Genomic DNA, 24926 nt, shown 5'->3' on the forward strand with positions numbered 1-24926 from the left:
GGTTACGATCCACGCAGTCTGCAAATGCAGTACTGGTAAATGCCTGCGGTGGTATACTGTGCCGCACTGCGTGAGTGCTCGGCGGTACAGTATTGAAGAAAGAGCGCTCGCCGCCGGGAGCTGAATGGAATGTAATAGGCGGAACAAAAGTAATTGACAGCTGATCGTCGGTATTGCGATCATTAAAGTAGTTTTGCATGACGGCTTCAACCATTTACCTATAATACATAGTCTCATTTGCCATTGCCATGTGGCCACATAAGTGACTGCGATTTCTACCCATAGTCATGCTAAATGCAAATTGATCCAAGCCTGTCATTTAAATTTTAACTTGACTGTAGCTGATGACTGCAGTCCTTGCTCTAAGTTCTCGGCCCTGTTCTGATCAGGTAATGTGACACTGCCACCACCCACCGGCCGCGCCCGTGTGGCGGCCAAGGTCATGGTCAAGGTCACCATGTCTAGACACTACACAAGAGCCGCCGGTTTTTGTTGTGACGATGACGTCACGTCTGTTCCCGTCCGGTCGGGATTGGCTTGCCGCCGCCGTCTGGTAAAAACTCCACCGGGAGAGTAAAAAAGCATCGACTGATGATAAAAAAACTTCACCGTCTGACTAAGACTGGCTGCGCTGTCTGGCGCGGGCGGCATTCGTGTAGGTGCGTCGAGTCGGCCGGAACCCCAGTGAATCATTAGCGAGCCCGCCGGGTCGCGGGGAGCGGGGGTGCTGGTGCTTTTTGCCGTCGGCCTGGCCGATCTAATGACGAAAGTCGCCGCCTAGCCGCCGCCGACTGGCGCCCAGACCAGACAGCAACAAAAAATAGCCTTGACCGGTGCGTCAGTGCAGGTGGCAAAAACGGTTGCAAAAACAGGGCGTTGGTGTGTCGTCTAGACGTTTTTTTGTGGGCTTTTTGCAGGGCGCCGCGCTGCGCGCTGGCGTTCTGCGTTGCCGGAGTTTGGCCCAGTCCCCCAGATTGTCGGTGGCGAGTGGACGCGACTGCAACTTGTGCGAGCGCTGCGGGCTGCAGCGGCGGGGGATCGGACTGCTCTCGCCTGAGACAGGTGAGTCTCCGCCCGCAGAGCGGGACACCCGCTGGGCTGGTCACAACAGGAGTTCCCCGGGGTTGGTCGCAGTGCAGACTTAGTGACAGGCTAACTTTTCTGGGTAATTCTGTTCCGATTTTCAAGTATATAAAAGCTAAAAGCTTTTCGGGGACGTGTGTCATAAAGGGATTTTGGAGCAAATAATTGATTTTTAAGAGCGCACAGAAGCGTCCAAAATAGTTGCCTCAGAATTATAATTAACGTTGCGATGGCGCGACGAGTTAACCTCGCAGCCAAACGACAAATGATTGTTCAAAGTTGACGTGCAGGCGGCATTTTGTCTAGTTAGTACGTCACGACATAATTAATCGTTTGTGGTTGTCAGTATTAGCTGGTTTTCTTGTTGACAAAATTGAGAAATAATATGATTAAACTGTAAAAGATAAGCTGTTAAATAATAAATTTGATACCAGTCGAGGTCACGACGTAATCGGAAGGGTAGGTAAATGAGAACCAGTTAGAATAGGTATACGTATGCTATTGACCGTTGAAAAATAATGGCTACGTTTCCATGGCACAAGTTCAGCCGATTTTGCGAAATGGATTTCCTCCATCATAGTATTAAGGAATCATTTAAAAATATAAATCTAGGATTAGGTGCTAGCTGCTAGCTATACACCCTCTTACAAGCTAAGTCTTACTCTCATCCTAAAGAATGAGAAGAAATTTAGAAAAGGCGTAACATAATATTTAGGATCGCTGGTTGGTTTCAGGTGGCGGTTCGGACTAATGAGGAAAAACCAATCAAAACGTTTTGCTGGAAGCGTAGGTATTTAGGCACTTGAGTAACAAATTTTTATGAAAAATTAGTAAGATATGGATCTAACTACCATTGTGGTTTTCTTGTAACAAGAGTCAAATAATATGCCTTAAACTGTAAAAGATAAGCTGTTAATTTGATCTGAGTCAAGTTCTACATGACCAGAAAATTGGATGTGGGGATCTAGAAAAACCTTATGCTGTTGGATATTAGAATATCATGATTTTCCCCGCTCATTCCTGTCATTGTCAAAATTTTACTTTTGTCGAAAAAGGTTACCATTTCACGAACTAGCAAAACGGAGATACCTAAAGTTAAAGCGGTTAGTTAACCCGCGCCCAGCTGGGGGTCCTGGATTTCCACGCCCTGCTGGGGGGGGTGTTTGAACACCCCCCCTTCTAACTCGGCTCCTGGGCCACGTAGCGATACGCGGAAGGCGGCGTTCGAAAGAGCGTCAAAAATTATGAGGAAATCACTTCGGTCAATTTTTTGGTCAGGTCAAAGGTCAGGTCACCAGAGGTCATTGAAGGCAAAATTTCGCCGATTTCCAGGTCGAATGTCGACAATTTCCAAGAAGCCAACGCATAACTCGGGAACCAATAGAGCTACAGCGCCGCGGAAAAGCGCATTCGATAGCCCTATTAACGCCCTTTCTGAGTAATTCTCTCAGATTTGACCTAACGTCAACGGTTTTGCCTGCAGGGGGCAAAAACTGCAAAAATAGCCGATTTTTTCGGAAACAGTTTTTCTGCAATAACTTTTGATCCAAGCCTTGTACGAGCTTACTTTTACCGGCATCGTGTTCCTCTCGTCAAGACGCATCGAATGATCGATAACTTGACCTTGAAAGGTCAACTTGAAAATTTGACCTCAGGTCAAGGTCATGACCTGACCGGAAAGGGTCATATTGCATATCAGTCGATCCGTATCGTCGAGCTGAACACATCTAAGGCGTTTTCATCGCTCTAGCATGCCTCTATCAAAAGTTATTTGCGAAAAACTGTTAGATACCATTCGTGACCTAAGATGACCTCAGGGCATAAACAGGGGTCACGGACACCATTTTCATGTTCAGTGTGTCTAAACCACTTGTAATTCAGTGTTTGGGAGTGTTTATAATGTCTTTCGTTCAAAAGAGGCGCATTTCAATTTTCTCCCATTGACTTATAATGGGGAGGTCGCAAAATTGACCTGACCTTAGGTCATCGATATCAAAATTCTGAGATATACATTTTGTACATGCTATTGCTCTTAGCAATCGCTGAAAGTTTCAAAGCGATCGGTCACTCGGTGTAGCTATGACAGACATTGAAACTTTTTATGAGGTGAGGTCACTTCAAGTGACCTGGTGACCTGACCTTGAATGACCTTGGTCTGAAATTTTCACAACATGTGTAGAATTGATGTATGATAAGGTGTACCAAAAACGGCGGCGCTCCGCGCCGCCGTTTTTGAGATATTCGCGAAAAACCACAAGGGGGGGGTGTTCAAACACCCCCCCCCCAGCAGGGCGCGGGTTAATGCGCAATATTTCAATTCAATGCTCATTAAACACCTTGTTAGGGATACCACGCTACCATGTTTTTTACCCGAAAGAGGCAGAGCATCATTTTGTTATCGATCAATCTACAACGAGGAGTTTCTCATTTGTCCTGACCCTGGATCATCAATGTAAAAAGCAGATAGGTATACGATTCGTGCACGTCATTCGTAACCAAAGTTAATGGTGTAATGAAATTATTCAGTTTTTGACTGAAACGAGCATTTCATCTTATTTTGTGAGGTCACTTAACCCGCGCCCTGCTGGGGGGGGGGGGGGTGTTTGAACACCCCCCCCCTTGTGGTTTTTCGCGAATATCTCAAAAACGGCGGCGCCGAGCGCCGCTGTTTTTGGTACACCTTATCATACATCAATTCTACACATGTTGTGAAATTTTCAGACCAAGGTCATTCAAGGTCAGGTCACCAGGTCACTTGAAGTGACCTCACCTCATAAAAACTTTCAATGTCTGTCATAGCTACACCGAGTGACCGATCGCTTTGAAACTTTCAGCGATTGCTAAGAGCAATAGCACGTACAAAATGTATATCTCAGAATTTTGATATCGGTGACCTAAGGTCAGGTCAATTTTGCGACCTCCCCATTATAAGTCAATGGGAGAAAATTGAAATGCGCCTCTTTTGGATGAAAGACATTATAAACACTCCCAAACACCGAATTACAAGTGGTTTAGACGCACTGAACTTGAAAATGGTGTCCGTGACCCTTGTTTATGCCCTGAGGTCATCTTAGGTCACGAATGGTATCTAACAGTTTTTCGCAAATAACTTTTGATAGAGGCATGCTAGAGCGATGAAAACGCCTTAGATGTGTTCAGCTCGACGATACGGATCGACTGATATGCAACATGACCCTTTCCGGTCAGGTCATGACCTTGACCTGAGGTCAAATTTTCAAGTTGACCTTTCAAGGTCAAGTTATAGTTCATTCGATGCGTCTTGACGAGAGGAACACGATGCCGGTAACAGTAAGCTCGTACAAGGCTTGGGTCAAAAGTTATTGCAGAAAAACTGTTTTAGAAAAAAATCGGCTATTTTTGCAGTTTTTGCCCCCTGCAGGCAAAACCGTTGACGTTAGGTCAAATCTGAGAAGATTACTCAGAAAGGGCGTTAATAGGGCTATCGAATGCGCTTTTCCGCGGCGCTGTAGCTCTATTAGTTCCCGAGTTATGCGTGGGCTTCTTGGAAATTTTCGACATTCGACCTGGAAATCGGCGAAATTTTGCCTTCAATGACCTCTGGTGACCTGACCTTTGACCTGACCAAAAAATTGACCGAAGTGATTTCGTCATTATTTTTTACGCTCTTTCGAACGCCGCCTTCCGCGTATCGCTACGTGGCCCAGGAGCCGAGTTACAAGGGAGGGTGTTCAAACACCCCCCCCCCCCAGCAGGGCGTGGAAATCCAGGACCCCCAGCCGGGCGCGGGTTAAGTGACCTGACCTGACCTCATGTCAAGTAGGGTTGACAATTGACATCGTATTCATGTGTGTGAAAAAAAAATATTTGCAAGCCGCAAATACCTTTTTGTAGAAATTCAGACAAAATTCTTAGGAAAGGCGCATGAAACCCTTTCCCTACACTTCGCGCGGCTCAGGTAGACAGCCAGTCTATTTCTCCGTAGGACACTTGTCCGGCGTAAAAAAGCTGATGACCACCTAGCGGGAGAGACGTGAACTAGGAGCTTGGTTTCCTCGGTGTCCTGCCGTCTGCTGCACCGCCATCTACTGTAGATGGCGCTGCCAAGGGGTGAACATTTACTGTAGGTGTCGCTGTAATACGAAGCAGCTCCGCGCAGCGAGACGAGTGTATTTGGTCAGTCCTGGCCAGTGGCCAGGCCCAGTCAAGTGAACGCTTTTGGTGGGGCGAGAAGATAGAGGTTTTGGTTTTCTCAGTTGGACTCGCACAACAAGCCTGAATATGGATTATGTTGGGCAGAAAATTAGCACTCACTGGGTTCCGAGCCCATCGGTCATCTACATAGGTATTGATATATCCGGCCCAGCTGGCACGGGAGATTGGGGGGGGGAGGGTGGGGGGAACTGGACAACATTATGATAGATAAAAATCCCTCGCCGATGTCCCGCTAACTGAGCTAGAGCTTTGACAAAAGAAATAAATGGGCATTGTGTTGCCACAAGAAGAAATAACGAGACAAAAACTTTTAGGTCTCAGGTCATCCTGTCACCTCTAGGCTCTAAGGTCAGTTCACAGTCTAAAGTCAGCGGTTGACCCTAAACCCTAAACGGCACTACTTATCAGTTCAACGGTCAACTTGAGAATTGACACCGGGTGAAGTCTACGTCAAAGCTAACTCCTGCAAAGTTACGACCATTTTTAGCCTCGCCGAGGCTCACTTATGAGGAAAAGATCAGTGAACGGAAAATGTGACTATTTTCACGCCATTCGGCTTGAATCGAAGGTCATGTTTACCAACTTTCATATCTCTATCGCTAATGCTTTCTAAAAAAAAATCGCGGAAAAGCGTCAAGGAGTGGACAACCAGCGTCCCCTCCCTTCGGCTGGGGAAAGTAGTCTAGAACCGAAAACAGGTCCTTTCTGAGCACAGACTCTGATCACTGAGAATTGTACCTCAGCCTACGACGCCGACCCGTGCAGGGTGCAGTTGAAGCCAGTCATGGGACGGTGAGGTGCCGGCCGGGCCGAGGGATGCCCTCCCGCGAACAGGCGCCATTCCAGCGCATCAGAGCCCGTTTTTGTACGCGTTTTTGTGTGAGCTGTTCGCGGGCCAGGATCAGTGGACTCTGTCGGGCAGTGCAGGTGTAGTGAACGGGGTAAAAGAGGGACCGAGGAGTGAAACGAAAAGTGGAATTGGAAAGAAAGGGGCTTATGTGGAGAGATCATGCCATTATTCTTTAGCTGATGAACTATCGCACAGAAACGTTCAATGAATGCCTTTGTGTGCCGTATAAGATACGGTCTCATGAGTGGCTCTTTTATCACTGCTTCCTCAGAGCAGAGTAGATGCAGCGTTGATTCATATTTTGTGGCGTTGTTCTGCATACGTGTTCTAATTTCGCAAAGCCTCGGGATTGTCGTAAATTAGTTCTGATATTGTCAGTTTTTGCTGGAGAGAAAGAGCGGCTTTCCAGAGCGTAGTACTCGCAGTCAATGCACCGTTATGCGTAGTCGTTAGCCATGGAAAAACTGGCACGGCTCAGCACAAGAACTAGCACAAAACAGATCCGCTTCACCGTACAGGAGGGCGTATGTAACGCGACAAAAAAAAGTGGCTATTACTGTCAAAAATATGAAAGTGAGCTATTGAAGGTCAATGGAACAAGAACCTATGCCTGTTTGTGTTTTGCCAGGGTTTTTCCTCGGGAAATAGGAAGCTCTCTATAGGTCAAGGCCAGTTTTTTTGGTTCACTGCCGCAATGCGCCACAAAGGTCAAATGGTGGCTGAATAGGTCCAAAGGGCAACTAAAAAATGTATAGGTATAGTTGACCCTATTAGTGGCAGGGGGTTGTTTTCATCCACCCCTCAGGTTTTTTCGGGTATATCTCCAAAACCCCTGAAGCTACGATGCTGAAATTTTCTGACTTTTCCTAAAACTAAATTGGGCACATTCCCTGAAAATTTCAAGTTCATAACTTTACCAGGGGCGGCTCCAGAGCACTGGGAATTGGGGGGTCCTATTCGTGAAGCGAGTCATTTGGGCGAAGATCACGATGCTGATGTATTATAACTGTATGCACCAGTTTTACGAACAGTGAATGAAAGGTATCATGTGATAACATATACAAAGTTATTGTGCATCCTCTTTTGACACGTTTTTACTATAATAGGCGGATCCAGGCGTCCAAAAAGGGGGGTTATTTTTTACCTCCCGACGTAGGTGCCCTGAAACCGCCTATGCATGACCATTACAATTATAGTCGTTCTCTAATAAGAAAATTGTAACAAAACAAGACCATTGCCACTCTTTTTAGAAACAGTACCAACAAAAACCTTATTTACTATACTTTTTTTGTACCCCCAATCTCAATGATCTGTATCCGCCTATGATTTTTGAAAATGCATATTTTTAGGATCCATGTGAATTCCTGGTTCATTCTCTATCGATCGGCAAAAGTTGCGTTAAGATTGGTTCAGAAACCTGGCCGTGATAAACAGTCTAAAAAGTAAAATGTATCTGCAATTTGCCCGTTTTTACCCCCTCTACCCACCTATTGATATTTTTTTATTTTTTTTAGAAATGTAGATCACGTTGAGCGAAATCGAATGCCGTTTGAATTTTGAAAATCGGCCCGTTAGATCTCGAGATATCAAGGGGGGGTCGTAAACAGCCCCCCCCCCCCTGCCACTAATAGGGGTAGCCAGGAGCCTGCCACTAATAGGGTTAAAGCGAACTGAAAGGTCAACATCCGAGCGCAGACGACGTTCTGTTTTTATCTTTAGGTATTTAGATACATAGGTAGGAGCTATAACTTATGCCTACTGATAAACTAACAATGCCGTGTTTGGAGCAACTTTTGAGCTAGGAGCATGGGCTGTAACTTGTTACACTCAAATCATGCGACACACCAATTATTTTAGGAATAAGTAAGTGCCAAGTGGGTATCACCTAGGTACGTGTCTTCCTTCAACCGATCACGGCACTGCGACTAAAAAAATCGAGACTTGAAGTGCCTTCATCGGACCTCCGGGCATTGTTGAGTACTAAATCACTGTTCTATTTAAGTACCGAGGGCGAAACAACATAATCCATTATACGCTTGTCAGCCGCACTCTTGATCCACGCGTGATCAAACACGGAGCCTTGCGGCACAGCATCCCTTCAGGCGCTCACTGCTAGCGCCACCTAGGGAGGGAAGTAGGACATACCTAACCTAGCACCAAGCGAACGGGCCAACCTCTTAGCCCACAGCCACCATTCACATATTCGTAATTCAATGTTACCATTGTATGAGCAGCCGACCGGCCGCCATAGTAATCAACCCGACGGCCAACGGGCCTATAATAATGCATACATTTTTACTCAGACATCTTCTTGTGCTAGGCAGCTTGGTGCTGCCGTCTACGGTCAGGCTCCGAACTAGTGGTTTTATAGGTGGCGCTAGAAGCAGGGGCTTAGTTCTTTCGGACATCGATGTTCGTCGGTTGCGTGGATAGGGAAGAGTGGGGTAAGATGCCCAGAGTGGGAAAGACGCCCCAGCCCCTCTAGCGACGAAACAAAGAATCGGACCTGGAAATTAATGTTCTTAGCGTAAAGCGGAAGCCTGCCTTGATAACGGCACAAAAAATTGCGAAGCTCAGTTGGGCAACGTCTGGCTGATGACTGCATGTTTTTTATTTGCTGCTTTCAAAAAATATTTTGGTGTCAGAACATTGTAAATATCAAAGAAGGTAAATAATTTTTGCGTCCCTTGCTATAGTCGTGATACATTAGCATGCGTGTACTGTGTCCCAAACAGTTTGTTTCATGGTGTAGTTTTATGGCTAACAAATTGTACTGATTTAATGTTACTTCGGTACCTTGGGGTAAGATGCCCCCTGTCCTGATGGGGAAAGACGCCCCCCTAAATCCGTAGGCTGTCCTTCAAACAGCCCGTCAAATCATTTATTACATACTTGTGATGTAGACAAAAGCCGATCTGGGACTATTGAGAGTCCAGTACGGTCGGGTGCTCCCCATGCCGGTCTCTCGGCCCACATAGCGACTTTTTGGGCGGTATCTGACTCTGAGAGCCCTCACGACGGCCTCTGTGGGCCCAATTATTGGCTCCAGGGCCCATCACGACATCCTTTGAGGGCTCCCACGTTGGCCCCACGGGCCGTTGGCCCCACGGGTATATGACATAGTAAAACCCTGGGCATCTTTCCCCACTCTCCCCTACTAGATAGCAACTGGTCGAGAACAGCTCCTCTCCTGATGCTCTTATTGGGCTCCATATATCTAAGGGTTCCAGCAGCCAGTAGTTTGGATGCGGCGAAACCGATAGGTGTCAATGTCCCTCAATCTAAAAGCAGATTGATATCCGCAAACCTGCTGCTGTCACTTCAAGTCAGTAAGACATTCGGCCGGACCTATATGTATGCTGCTTATAACGGGCAGCAGATTCGCCGAATGTATGTCTTCTAGCAGCAAGTTCGGGCCGATACCGTAGCTAATTAAAGGTAGTGTGCCACCTTCCAATGATTTCCCATTTTATTTTTCCTAGGATAAGAAGCTTCTGTTTTTACCTAATATCGCAAAAAAAAATCAAAAATGGGCCTAAAATAGTGCTTTTTTTCGCCTAAAAGTTTATCGGTTTTTCGATATGTATAACAACTGTAGTGGGCTGACCTGCAAACAGGCGTCGGCAACAATCGCGAATGCGGCGCACATGTGACTGAATAAGCAAAGGTCAATAACCCGGTTTACATAGGGTTTGTTGCAAGCTTTATATCTCCGTCCGTGATGTTGCAAAAGATGCCAATGGTGCTTAACAATTTACAAAATGATCCCCTCTAAATATTTGAAAACCACTGCATCGAAATCATCGCCGAATTAACGAGCTAGAGCCTCGTCAAATATGCTATGTAAACCGGGTTATTATAGAGTTACGACCACTGAACTCTATAATAGTTACGACGTACGGGAATGAGTTATCAGCTGTCTTATCGTAGACAACACAATGTCGAATTTAAACTGTAAGCCTGTATTGGTATTGTTTCTTTAATATGGCTGTCGAACATTAATTTATGGTTTGAAATATTATTTTATGTAAAATTATTGATATGAAACAGCAGTTTCTAAAGTTATGACCCCATCTCACCACATGAAAGTGGCAGAAATGACAATGATCAGCTGACGCATTTTTCTTGGCCGAAGTCAGAGCGCGCGGCCCGACGCACCACCACCGCACCACAAAGTATGAGCAGAAGCCGCGCCCAAAGCCAGGGCCCCGGTAACGTGAGGTAGCCGAGTCGGGGCAGCGTGCGCTGACCCAAGCCGGAGCCGCGGCTTTGGGCGCGGTCTACCGCATCCCCGGGCAGCCCCGGGCTATCACATGACACCGGGAGGACGCGCGGCCCCGGCTTGGGTCAGCGCACGCTGCCCCGACTCGCCTACCTCACGTTACCGGGGCCCTGGCTTTGGGCGCGGTCTACCGCACCACCTAACAGGCGTGTTCGAAACCGCAGGAGATGATGATGAACGGGTTTATCGAAACTTGATTGGATGAGTCAATCGGTAATAGCGATTTCAGTGTGTGCATTTGTTGTTCATAGTGGTGTGAAATGTGGTTGGGGTACGACCGACAACCCGTCGGGGCGAATTTCGCACTGGGGTACTCAAAATTCGAAGAATTCAAGACGTTTCCATGAGTTTTGAAGGTAGGGATAAGTTCTAAAAATCCGGTTCTCCTTATCTGGGCCATTAACTCCATATGGTCCAGGAAAGCTGGCACACTACCTTTAACCCGCGCATGATTGGAGTACTTTCCATAGCGCGGCTGACTTGGGGGGGGGGGAGGGGTTGGCTCTATACAGAACATGGAGCCCCCCCCCTTTCCGAAACTACCGGACTGATTGTCAAAATTCAAACGGCGTCTGATAGCCCTGAACATGGGCGTCTGATGCCGAACGAAACCTTATTTCACTGACCTCGAGGTCACCAATGATGTCACAACTCACAGGTCAGGTCAAAGTGGTGCGAGCGACTTGCGAGTGTCGGTTGAGCGAATGTCTATTGAGCGAGCCATTTTCAGCGACTGTCTTTTCAGCGATTATCGATTTGAGCGATCATCAATTGACATGTTGTTTGACATGTTCAGCGAGACACTCTCCTCCCATCACGGTGTATTTTTTTCGTTTGCAAGCCTTAAATGGCACAGGAAGTGTTGCCGAAATTTCTTATTATTATTAGGACGAATGTCACGTTCAAAATTCATACATTGAGCCCCAAGTTTAACGCTACATTTATAAACAAGTCCAAAGGGCTTATTTCGTCTACCTGTTCTTTGCCAATAATTACCAAACGTTTATTCATAGATTCATATTGCTTTAGCTGTTATAAGCAAGCTTCACGTGTTTGAATTTGGACCAGTTCTCCAAGTTGTAAAGCATATTCTTGCTCCAAATCTCACGAATTTCCAAATATTTGGGTGAGGTCCCTGAAACATTGCTTGAATTCCCCCTCCAGCTTATTATTGGTCCTCGGCATCCCTCCGTTAAACACTTCATTATCAGAGAGTATCATCGATTAACCCGCGCACCGACGGGGGGGGGGGCGGATATCCGCCCCCACTGAGGTTTTTCGCGAATAGCGGGAAAACCGCGGCGCGTAGCGCCGCGAAATTTGGTACAACTATTACCTCATCAATTTTACACATGGTGTGCAGGTTTGAACCTCCTACCTTTTAAGGTCAGGTCACCAGGTCACTTTGAATGACCCAACCTCAAGTCACTTTTTTGCAATTTTGTCACCGTGCCAGAGCTACAGTAGATGTCGGAGGCCTTTGAAAGTCGCAGGATGTTATTAGGTCATTAGTAGCTACAATTTGTATATCTCGGAATTTTGATATCGGTGACCTAAGGTCAGGTCAATTTCGCGACCTCCCCATTATAAGTCAATGGGGGAAAAATCAACTCCCTGTTTTTACCACTAAAACGGGTCGGAATGGCCCCATATACCATACATGACTTCATATACGATCAACCTTCACTACCTTGAGGTCTGTTTTGCTGTTGGGAAGCTGTGAGGTCATGTGACGTCATCAAAGGTCACCAAAGGTTTTTGGCTAAAAACTCCGTACAGGAACAAGATACAGACACGTGGATGGTCTCATTGTGTTCAGCTCGTCAAGACGCATCGAATGATATACATGATGACCTCGAGGTCACGTGACCTGAGGTCAACCTTTGACCTTGACCTTTCGAGGTCAACATATATATCATTCGATGCGGATTGACGAGAGAATCACGATAATGCCCTTAGTTTGTTCCTATCTTGACTAATTCGAAAGTTATTCGAGAAAAACTCTCCATATCTAGCCAATTTGACTTTTTCGACCCCTGTGACGTCATCTTTGAACTAACCTGAAAATGACCTTAGTAAAAATTGTAGATCTTGACCGTGCGTATCCGATGCCGTTTACCGCTTGTCGCTATCTTGCTTCGTTCTCGAGATCTCAGGGGGGGCGGTCATCCGCCCCCCCCCCCCCCCGTCGGTGCGAAGTTGGCGCAGACCCCCGTCGGTGCGCGGGTTAATAGGCACTGAAATAAATTAGTCATAAATCGAACATATCCATTCTCAGCAGCAGACTGGCGAATATGCTGCCGCTGTCTCCTCTGCGATATTAATTGTCTACGGTAGGTATCTATCGGTCCGAATCTACTGCTAGACAAACGTTCGACGAACCCGCTGCGGGTAGCAGTATATCCGGGGTCGGTGAATTTCTGAATCTGCTGCCGGTAAGACAGACATTCGGCGATGATGACGAATCTGCTGCCAGAGCGTATATTCAGCCCGTCTGGACGTATAACCGCTAGCAGCAGATTCACAACTACCAATCCACTGCTAGATTGACGGACATTATACATAGTTGTTAGCTGTCAGAACGATCGAGTTGTCAGCCTTGCATCAAATGCAACCGCCCCATTCGAGTGTGTGTGGGGGGAGGGGGGGGGGGGGTTATAAGGGTTTCAGTCGCATTCAATTACCCACTGAAACCCTTGACTGAGGTCCGGTTTTTGGTGAAACGTTACCTTTGCCAAAAGCGGAGCAGAACAAGCTAACCCTCGCCGGACCTATTGGTTTTCTACATACGCGCCGGCCGAGGGGGGGGGGGGGGGGCGGGTACGACCCCCCCTAGCCGTTTCGCCCCTGGTGGAGCTAGCGCGTCGCGGAAAAAACGAGCGTGTGCGCCGTTACGAGACGCAGAGATTGGTACCCGATTTTAAGGTCCTAGGTCAACCGGTGACCTCTGAGGTCAGGTCAAGTGCCCCAAGGTACGGTTCAGTTTTTGGTGAATAACTTCGCAAAAAACGGCCGCAGAGCGCCGATTTTGGCAGCATCGTGTTCGCCTCGCTCAGGCGCGTCGAATGATATACTTTTTGTCCGGGTCAGGTCAACTTGGGGTGTTGACCTCAGGTCAAGGTCAGGTCAGCACCCCCAGGTCACGAAGTTGGTCGAAAGATGTCATGTCGCATATCATTCGATTCGGCAGGCCTTCCTGAGTCCATTGGTGGCTTTCCCGACTCGCTAGCTCAATTTGATCAAGAGTTATTGACGAAAAACTAATATGACCTTGATGACGTCATAAATGACGTCACGCAAGGTCAACATTGCAAAAGTGACGCATCTAACCTTGCAAGGAGTGCATCAAATCACGATTCTGTGTGCTTGAGATAGTTGGAGATCGTTCCCGGCGCCAGAATAGCAGTTTTCATTTTTCCCCATTGACTTATAATGGTGAGGTCACGAAAATGACCTGACCTCATATGACCTTTAGGAAAAATCCGAGATATACAAGTTGTGGGACTCATAATGGATACTAGATCCTGCAAGTTTCATTTCCCTGTGACATCTCGTCTGGCAGTGAGGGCGTTGCGAAGTTGCGACATCTGAAGACCGTGCAGAGGTTCACTTATGACGTCATAGGTCAGTGACCTGACCTGACCCAAAAATGCGGTTGGTGTCAAAAGATGTGGCTTGGATCAAAGGTCAGGTATGCCAAGTTTCAGCTCTCTATCGCCAGCGTGTTCGGAGCTATCGCGAAAAAAACCCTATGGGGGGGGCGGCACCCGCCCCCCCCCCCTCGGCCGGCGAGGGTTAAAATTCTGAATTTCTTGGCACCTACCTTTTTCGACGTGCTAACTCACCCTGACCGGGAGTTAAATCAAAAGCTCCGACGACCCAATGCGACCTTAGTGCAGCGAACCCGCACAGTTTTAACTATTGGGATGAAGGGGCCCGACCACAAAAATGAAATGCATACCTAGCAGTTAGCATCCTTATGCATGTATCTTTTATACGCAAGCAACGAAGCTTAGTGAAAGTGATGAAACCGAAACTGACGTTGTGACAAATATCGTTCGCCATGTATGTATAGGGTAGGTATACCTATACGAATATTTGTACGTTTTCAGCCGATTTATTTAGGATGTCCAGCATGTCCGGCGTTATTCCACTTCATAACTATCGATTTTCGCCATACCTACTCCAGGGCCTGAAGGTGGATCACGAACCACCGCTGTTCCGCTCCTAATAGAACGAGAGACAAACGGAAAATGATCATGCATGTCGGCGGTGATGAGAGAGATGCAGTAACTAGCGCCGTTTACAGTCATCGCTACAGGTAGCTGTTGTTTCCTTCGTTGGAAAATGATGCTGGCGATGACAAAAGCCTTTCCTCCATTTATTCGGCAGAAGGCTCGAAATCGTGCGAGCGAGTCGTGCGGCATTTCAGTCTCGGCTGTTCGGTCCGACAACTCGGAGAGAATTTCAGCAGAGAGGCTCAAATGACCCCAAGAGGCTGAGCGTTGACCTCGGTTCGGCCGCCTCTGATGGCATGGTCAAACGCTTCCGGCTGCTCTACTCAGCACGGACGGCAGAATGAACCGCTACGTGTCTACAGAAAAGGTCAGTGTAAAACGATGCAAACTGAAAATAGTGTGATTTCTTGAACAGGTTGCGTTCATGGCATTCTCTAGCAGATAATGTACTAAAATTTGTATTTCGAATGGGTTTAGTAGGTAATACAAAAAAGAACCGTCCATATGTTATCCAAATCTATACGGTGGAGGTTTGCCAGTAGTCATTGCTCTTATAATTACATGATACTGTTCCCCGTTGGCCTGGTTTTCATACGGGGCCAACGATGTTCAATGACCACCGCGCATACCACTGTCATTGCCGGCTGAAGGCCGCGTGTCACACGATCCGAAGGAATTTGTGTCACCGGGACAAAAACCACCCATATGGCAGCCCATGTGACGTCACCGTGGGAAGAGGCCAACGGTCGCCGGGCAGCACCGACGGTCGTCGCCAGGGGCGAAACAGTGACTTTGGGGTCAGCATTAGCAACTTACTAGTTACTTGTTATGGACTGAGCATGAGGCTTTCCTACATTTGTCATCTTATTTTGGGTTGGAGGTTCAACGAGATGTCAATTGCACCGCCTTTTGTTGTGATTGAAGAGTTGCCCTTCTTCTTCGATCCAGACTGAACAGATCCAGACGATGTTGTCCAGACTGAACAGCAACCCTGCATCTATGCATGATACGTTTGCATTGCTCCTCCATATTTGCAAAAACACTTATCAATGGTAAAAAGTAAAAAGAAAGGAAAGAATACCTGTAAATCGTGCGTTCCTAGTTCCTACGGATGTGCCCTGCACCCAACATCACACTTGCAAGTATTCCTAAGTTCGCATTCGAACTTAGGACTGGGGTATCACGGGTAAAAAACGACTGGGGGTATCACAAGGGCCTGAACGCGGAGCACCGTAAAATAACCATGACTTTTAGGACGGAATCGGCAGCTCCATGGGTTATTGACAAAGCTGCTAAAGGTGGATTTCTGGGGAAAACCTGCAAAAGTGCACATCGATGCAGCGGATAGACCACTCTTTTTATCCTCACATAGGGGCCAACCACCGGTCGGTCGCTGGTCACTCACGGTCCATGCGGCTCAGGAGGCCACTCTCCGTACCTCAGGAGGCGTCTGTCCGCCCCGCTCCTGCTCCTGAACGGCGGGCTGCTGCCACACCTCCTGCTGGTAATCCTCGGACCACATCACACCTCCCTCGGCCATAACTCTCCCTCGGACGGCTCACTCCTCAGCTTCACACGCACTAGTGACCACTTTTTCGGGGCGATTTTCTGTCGAAGGACTTGTACAGACTGCGTCCGCCGGCGGCCGCCGCTTCTTGCGTCTGCTCGTCCGGGTACCGCGGGGCGCCGGAGGGTCACGCGCGCGCGGCCAACGCCGAAACGCACCTTTTTGCAGGCGCTTTTTGCGCTCGTTTTTGCGCGGCCATGTTGGGCGTCCTGCGCCGGCGGCGGCGGCGGCGGCTCCGACCGCCGCGCCGGCCGACGGGCAGCGCAGGGTGCCCTGTCGTGGAGGCGGCTAATTGTCGACGATTACCGGCGTCGTGGGGCGTCACCGCTCGCCTCATATTGGAGTTGAGATGATTGCAGTTAACTACACGGAGCTGTCACTGAAACTACTCCCTGAAATGTCATAATTGGGATTCACCAGCGTTGGCATTGCATCAATTATTTCAATTGGTTAGGGTTCGACATTCGTCAAGAAGAACGAAGCTGTTACGCAAAGGACTGAGCCCAGTGGCGCGGGAACCGGGGGGGGGGGGGGCTAGCGGGGGCTGAGCCCCTCCAACTTTTCGGCTGGGGGGGCTCGTAATGTATTTGAGCCCCCCCCCCCCCCCAGCTGGAGGAATCGAAATCGGAAATCTACCTACATACAAATTTCATAGATTCATACATAGGCGCGGGAAGCGGGGGAGAGGGCAGTTGGGGAAGCTTGCCCCCACAGCTCTGGCCTCTGGGGCCGTGGGGGCGGTGCCCCACAACTTTTCATGAGGTCAGGAACCGTTGGGGCAGCTTGTCCTCCCCAAATTAGGGGTTGTGGGTCACAAAGGAAGAAGGCCTAAGTGAAAAATCCACCTCTTTCAATGGCTCGGCAACTCATTTGGCAGATTAAAACCTTTATTCCAGGCTGCCAAAACGGTAGTTTCTTCACTCAGCTGAGACGGAATACCTGACTTTTTTGCAAATATTTTCTTTTTTTGTTGAAAAGGCCAAGGTCTGAAAAATAAGTGGCCTAAAACCGGTGAGAAAACTAGATTTGGAGGTACCCTAGGTTGATCTCTATTATGGTTCAGCCCCCCCCAGTCTGGAAGAAGTTCCCGCGCCACTGACTGAGCCGTCGCTCTAGCTATCGACTATCGAGGAAGAGAGCAAGAGAGGGAGAGAGAGAGAGAGAGAGAGAGAGAGAGAGAGAGAGAGGGAGAGAGAAAAAAAGAGGAGAGGAGAGAACAGGCTGCCAGCGCCTCTGAATCAAACTGGGAGGAACAGCCGGCGTCTCTCAGCCGCGGCCGGGCCGGTCTCCGTTTGTTTGGACTGGTTCCGACGCTGTGCTGGTTTAGCGCTGTCTGGCAACAGGCCAGCTGGCCCAGGGAAATGGGTTGTGCTCTGGTGTCATGGGAAGTTAGACGCTTTGAGTTTGGAATAAGGCGCATTAAAGCTGTTCTCATCATACATTTCCTGCTACGCGCGAATGATCTTCCACGGAATGATCACCTCTTTTGGCTCTTTTTGCTACGTGGAAGGTAACACACATGTAACATATGCATGAACGTTTTCTTTATAATGATAAATCAAATAACATCACTTAGGCAAATTAGCGCATTCTTGTAATTTGGTTGGTATAACGTTAACTTATCATTATTACTAATTGACAGGCAATTGGTCACACAATTAGTCACACTATTCGACAATAAAGTTGCGTCACACGCGCACTCGTTATTATTCCCCATTCGATGAACTCCAAGCTTTTCGCTTTGTTTACATTAGCTAAGCGAAACAACAGGTCTGTGGGGATAATTGCGTTTTTGCCGCCGCCGCTCGGCTCTCGTGCGGCGCCATAATTTCGCGCCATTTCCGCCGCCGCCTACCGGTCGCTAGCCAATCTGGGTCACTCGATATCTGCATTGCGATTACGGCTATCCGTCCCCCGGTTTTGCCGTCCTCTGTGGGTTTTTACCAACTGAGTGAGCGTGCTTTTTACTGGGGTTCTTATCCCCGGAGGATTACTGCTGCCCTACATATCAACGGGGCTGGAAAACTGTGAGGGATAATGCTCACCCAGCGGCATGGGGGATTTACCCCATGAGTTGTAAAATGTAGTAAAGGCTTATTATTCTTAAACATATTTTCTTCAATAAAAACGAGATTCCGTCGGCTAAGCAATGCCATGCTTCGCCCTTATTCCTATAAAATGAAACACTACCTTGACTTATAATTCTACCTGGTGATATATCAGTTAACCCGCGCCCCACTGGGGGGGGGGCTATTTATAGCCCCCCCTCCCGTTTTTCTGCAATAACTTCGGAACCGCTTGACCTATCGACGCCAAACTTTCAGTACCTTAGGCTGCATCAATTTGACACCTTGTGTCAAAATTTGAACTTCGTACCTACAATAGGTCGGCCGGAAATGACGTCAGAGTGACGTCATGTTCGGCCGATTTCGACGCAAAACATTGAACCACGGCAATCGCTCCCAAGAGCTCAGTTTTTATGCTAGATCCAATTTCTTTGCATGAGAGGACTCAGAATTGACTGCGCTATCAAACTGCTATCTCGGATTTTCGAAATTTTGAAAATTTCGAAAATTTAATATAATAATCTCCAAAATTTATATTTTTACCTTTTTTTCAAAAAGTTTTTGACTTTTCGAAAAAACCGGAATATATGTGATAGAACGCATTAATATGACTGACTCTAGCAAGTTTTAGCTAAATATCTTCAAAAATGGCCAAGTTTTACGCATTATTGCAAAAAATTCACAATTATTAATTTTTCAAATCAATTTTTCAGCACGTATTTGACATCGTACGCCAATATAAATAGCACCATCGTGTTCCTGAGCTCAAACTGCATCCAATAGACACCTTTTTTGTTGAAAAATTTTAACTTCAAAATTTGACCTTTTTTGACCTGAAAGTGACCTAACATAAGCTAAATTCGACTCAAAATGACCTCAGATGACACAGACGACATCAAATTCGAAATCTCTGACATAAATGGACCATAAAACATGTGTCACGTGACCGACGCATGATATAATATTTTCGTGACCTGTGATGACCTGACCTTGACCTGAAAATCAAAGTACAAATTTGGTACCCTCAGGGTAGCTAGAGCATCTGTTCCCGAGTGTGTGATCCAAAAATGAGCCTGATCTGACCTGTAAGACGGCGGCCAGAGCCCAAAACGTGATCAAGCCAAAATGCTAATAATTTTTACTTTGACCTGACCTGTGACGTCATCGGTGACCTCGAGGTCAATGAAATTAGGTTTCGCTCGACAGTTTTTCCGGGGCTATCAGACGCCGTTTGAATTTTGACGATCGGCCCAGTAGTTTCGGAGTTAGGAGGGGGGGCTATGAATAGCCCCCCCCCAGTAGGGCGTGTTATACGCAGACCCCAGTGGGGCGCGGGTTAACTTTATTTTATCCGCCCTATTATTAATCGTACCCAGCACCTCGTTCCCACCGTCTTCTCCCGCTGTGCGCCGTCGGCCGTGCCACCCGCGCGCGGTGTTTCCTTTGTGACGTGGTATCGCTGCTAGAGAGTGTATTTTTTCAGCCGGGCAGTCTCCCCTCTGATTGGTCGAGCAGCCACCAGCGTCACGCCTGACGCGTGACGTAAGCGAGTGGGCGGGGCCTCCGGGGAAAATCGTTCGTCCTCCGCCGGGCGGCAGACCGTGTTGGTGATTTTTTGCCCGATATTGACCAATGAGAGTGGAGGCGGCGCCGGCGGCCGGCCGGCCGGCGAAGATGGAGGACTGGTCCTGCGCGGACCGACTGCGAACGGTGGGAAGAGGTGGTCCTTTGCCCGGCGGGCGCTGAGAATCTGACTCTCAGGACCAATATTGCTAGTTGGGTGTTGATTTTGAGTCAAAAAACACTAAAAATCGCATCGACAACAGCCCTAGCAATTGTTGCGAGACTTCTATGGGACGTAAGAATAAAGGAGTTTTTCTTCCACTTCAATGCTTGCGAGGAGCATCTACAGATCGGCAATCGCTAACTCAGAAACAGGAGCACTGTAGCCGTGTGACGTGTACACTGTTCTTACCCCAATTATTTTTACCAAAAGAAAAGTCGCCGGCTGCCGTTTTTAACCATAAAAGCATTTCATAAATTAAACCAGCCACAACAAAGTTGAAAATAAACACACTGCACTGATGTGAAAACATATCAGTTAGGCTGGCTTGGTTAGGTAGGTAAAAGGTATTATTTTTTCCGATCGGCATATTTTTCGGCTGGCGACTTTCGGCGGAATTTAAGAGTTACTTTAAACAAAAAATAATTCACATGACGATTTTTCTGCTGGCAAAACTGGCCACGACCTGAATTCAACCCAGTTCCGAGCATTCGATAGGTACCCATAAGGTAGGAAGGTACAGATAGGGAGTTGTAAGTAAGGACGATGTCAGAGACACTGTAACAGGGCCACGTGGTGTCATACCGCGGCAGTAGCGGCGGAACACCTTCAGTTAAGGGGGATGGGGGCACTGCCGGCTTTTGGTCCCATTCTTCCCATGCAACGCCCATAGGGCTAATGTTAAAATGCCAAAATCAAAGGGGGACACGGTGCCCCGGTGCCACCCCCGTTCCGCCGCCTATGTACCGCGGGGCTTGGCGCGCCCCTTGCCGCAGCCCCGAATCCCTCCGCCTGACTCAGCGCACTCGGACGCCATCTTGCGCCACCTGACCTCGATTCGCTGGCCGGAGCGCCGTTTTTACCGCCGCTGGGCCGCTTTTTGTGCGTCTTTTTGCGGCCGTTTTTGCAGAGCGGCCATTGACCGGGAGGTGGGGCCGTGCCAACAGAGGCGATACCAGGTCGGGGTGTGGGGAGGCCGATAGGCTCCTTGGCAACCCTGTCATAGGCGGCTATAGGTCACATTGGAACAAGTAATTTGACCGGGACTGCGCTTGAAACTGGAACAGCGATGTCGCATTGATGATAGTAAACGTTTAAAAGTAAAAGTAGAAGCCAACAGACATTTTTCTGCAGCATATCGTTCTAACCACCGTCACATAAGATGATAAGGCTGGGAGCAAGGACGTGCGCTGATGAGTCGCTCGCTGTGGGTAAACATAAATATAGCAAACACTTGCGGCAATAGCGAGCTGTCTCGAGTTATCGTCAAATCAGAGGGGCCAGGTGGCACGGAGGGATAATCGACTGCGAGTGCTGTCGAGTTTCTGTGGGCTCAGTCTGCAGCTGACCTCACTGCGGTCTTAGCCTGAGACCTCGGAGGCTTCAGCTCCTTCTCTTAGCTATGGTCGTGCTCAAGATAGATATTTTCTAATGCCGCACAAGATGGTTATTTTATAGGAATGCTGTTTTTTTTTCAAAGTAGTTGACATGTGCTCTAACAGCTTATACGAGCACACCTCTTTTACGATATCAAAGGTAGGTATAGAAAATTATTGCCCCTTCCAAATACAAAGTGACCTCTTCTCTCTCTCTCTCTCTCTCTCTCTCTCTCTCTCTCTCTCTCTCTCTCTCTCTCTCTCTCTCTCTCTCTCTCTCTCTCTCTCTCTCTCTCTCTCTCTCTCTCTCTCTCTCTCTCTCTCTCTCTCTCTCTCTCTCTCTCTCTCTCTCTCTCTCTCTCTCTCTCTCTCTCTCTCTCTCTCTCTCTCTCTCTCTCTCTCTCTCTCTCTCTCTCTCTCTCTCTCTCTCTCTCTCTCTCTCTCTCTCTCTCTCTCTCTCTCTCTCTCTCTCTCTCTCTCTCTCTCTCTCTCTCTCTCTCTCTCTCTCTCTCTCTCTCTCTCTCTCTATCTCTCTCTCTCTCTCTCTCTCTCTCTCTCTCTCCCTCTCCCTCCCTCCCTCTCTCTCTCTCTCTCTCTCTCTCTCTCTCTCTCTCTCTCTCTCTCTCTCTCTCTCTCTCTTGCCGCCTTCATTTACCCAGTTTCGTCGTTTTGCCGGCATTCGCCAGGCTGGCATTGATCGCCGATTTTTTGCCGCGCAGGCCGCAGCGCGAGCAAAAACGCGTGGCTCTTGCGACCTGAACAGCAATCGATAGCAACTGCGGCAAAAAACGGCGCACTGGCTGCCGGCGGCGCGCCGCGGCGGCCGGAGGCGGTGGTCTGAACTGGGTCACCTCTGTGTTCTAATGCCACGGTCTAGGTCAGCGCAGTGTGCAAGGGCAGTCGCTGTGTTTAAGTAACCATTCAAGGAGTATGGCTGATTGAGCAGCGGTGTTTTTATGTAGCTTATCAATTTTATGTAGCTTATCAATCAATTTTATGTAGTGGACCACTGTACCGTGGGTGTATTGGATTCAGAGACATAAAAGAAGTATTTGGTGCTGATAAATTATCCAGAACCTACAACATACTTGATGACAAATTACAATTACAAACAGGCCTTGATTCTTTAATCTTCATCGTCTATTCGTAAAAAGGTGTCTCGCAAATAATTATTGTATTGGCTTCTTGTTATTCGGCAGCATATTCCCTCACCGACAAGCTCAATCCTCACGACAAAGAAAGACTTCGCCGTACTGGCCGTAATGGTAAACCTTTGTCATTTGTCACCACTGACAGTTTCTTTCTGTTTCAGGTCTGGAGTGGTGAGCGCCCAGACCTTCGGTCCTCGGAGCCAGGTGATGGCTCTGAGACACCAGTGGCCAGCCCCTCTGGTCGCTGACCATTGGCCAAGGACGTTACGCTGAACGGTCTCTGATGTCACGGTCTCTGGGCTCTGGTCCACATGATCTGTTTAACTTCATATGTAGTTACGCGACTATTACGGCTGCCTCTGCCGCTGAGAGTAGTGCAAGTGCCAAGAAACCGTGGAGAGCCTGCATCTACATCTCTTCTGCAACTCCGATGGGAGGAGGATATGTGCTCTGATCCCACCACTGCAACCAGCTATAGCGCCTGCGCTATGAATGAGTTGACTCGTGACTGATGTGGCATGACGAAATGCCATGAAAAAGTGACAGACGGTCGTATTGTAGCATGAATGAATATAAGCACAAATGTGTGTAGTGTTTTGAGGACCGACCCGAGGACGGACGAAATGTGCTGCCGTAAATATAATCAGTCTTACAATGACGATAATGGTCGAGGTGGCGTGTATCAGTGAATATCGCGTAACTGAGACTATGGACACCCTGTCTGTGACATGGAAATACGAGATCGTGTATGGTAACATTGTTTTGAAGCACTGGTGTAGCTCGTAATGTGTGACTCACCAGCGCGATGGTATGTACAAGCGCGTTGTATAAAATGGAGGAAATCGGCTTGAGTCATTTGTTGTATCAGTTGCTGGCCATTACTTGGTTGAGTCTCAATCTTTATTTATAATTGAAACATTTATTTTGTAACTTCATACTAATATACCCTTGCAGAAGCAAATTTAGTAGGCATGTCATGACGTTCCATTTATGGGGATGCACTCGATAATTCGTCATTCGTCGAGCGATTATCTGGAACTTTTCTCTCATGCAATATGTATAGAAATATGACCACTGATCAGATATTATAAGACATATTAAATATTTATGGATGTAGCTGAGTCCGCTCATACTGAGCATGCATTTGCTATGCATGGCCACATGAATTGTATCATGTAAGACTTATTTAACTGTTCCGAAATAAGAGCAACTAGAACAACTCAAATACCCACTATATCTCTGCGTCAAGATAAACTTTAAAGATCTGTGCACAAGGCGACGGTCAGATGACTTTGTATTTAGTTTCCATATGTGCGGTAGTTATCTATAGAACATATTGAGCGAGCGAGTCGTATGCGACTGCAGCTCAGCTTCTAACCGATCTACCTCAGTAGAAATCATCTTCAACCATAGCCACCTGCTAGGCAGCCTGATAGACAGATTAGCCAATTGACATTAATTAGCCCTGTATAATGATACAGTGGAGGTTGTTGACCATTGTGTAATAGTGAAGGCACCGTGTATTTACTTGTTTTGTTTCGTCTTATTAGTTTTATGTGATGTGATTAGGCATATGACAAGGGTTTGAGATGAATAATTTGTAATTTGGTCTACGATAGTATCTTCATGTTTTTTAAGTTTTGAGTCGACAATGAGGGATAGTGATTGTATATAAGCATGTGAAGTGTCAATGATTATCCCGTCATTCTATCATATGAATGCGAGAGATAAATGAAATGTTTATGAACGTGCTGTGTGCATAAAATGTGCGTGCACATGTGGCACAAATATGAAGTACAATACACTCAGGAATACATAACAGGCCCAGAATATGTGTTTGCTGTTCCGTCTGACTCAACAACGTTTCAAACCTTTGGTCCAGCGCTATAGGAAATCATATTCTGCATTACCTGCATTCGATAAATGCAGTGTTATATAGACTATACCTATAGTATGTCTGACCTTACATGAGTCTGAATTGATAATTATTTTGATTAGACAGATTAATTAAGAAAAATGTAATTTTTATCTTCCATCACATTTTATCTGCTATGTATGAACTGAACTGACCTGTCTCGCTCCATCGTTGTGACACCGCCGCATACAGTCACCGTATGAACAGTCCTCTGCTTTGACGAGCGGCGGTGGTGACCCAGTGGTGGTACTCGATCGCGGCACACTGTCCCGGTACCAGGGGTACATGGCGGTACCGCGGGCGCACACACGGGTACCACGTGATCCGGCTGGCTGGCAGGGCTCTGTTCGAACTTCGGATGAAACGGCGCACACCTGGGACTCTGGCCGGTCCGCCGGTCACTGGAGATACCTATGTGCAG

General features: G+C 47.6%; 1 long non-coding RNA gene across 1 annotated transcript; it reads left to right on the forward strand.

The window, feature by feature from the left end:
- Positions 1–642: 642 nt before the first annotated feature.
- Positions 643–24406, forward strand: LOC122381531. Its single transcript, XR_006256538.1, has 3 exons — positions 643–1062; positions 14802–15014; positions 22752–24406. It is a non-coding gene; the product is annotated as an uncharacterized LOC122381531 (long non-coding RNA).
- The last annotated feature ends 520 nt before the right edge of the window (positions 24407–24926 follow it).

Source organism: Amphibalanus amphitrite, unplaced genomic scaffold, assembly GCF_019059575.1.
Source record: "Amphibalanus amphitrite isolate SeventyFive unplaced genomic scaffold, NRLGWU_Aamphi_draft 000121F_arrow, whole genome shotgun sequence".
Classification (NCBI taxonomy): Eukaryota; Metazoa; Arthropoda; class Thecostraca; order Balanomorpha; family Balanidae; genus Amphibalanus; species Amphibalanus amphitrite.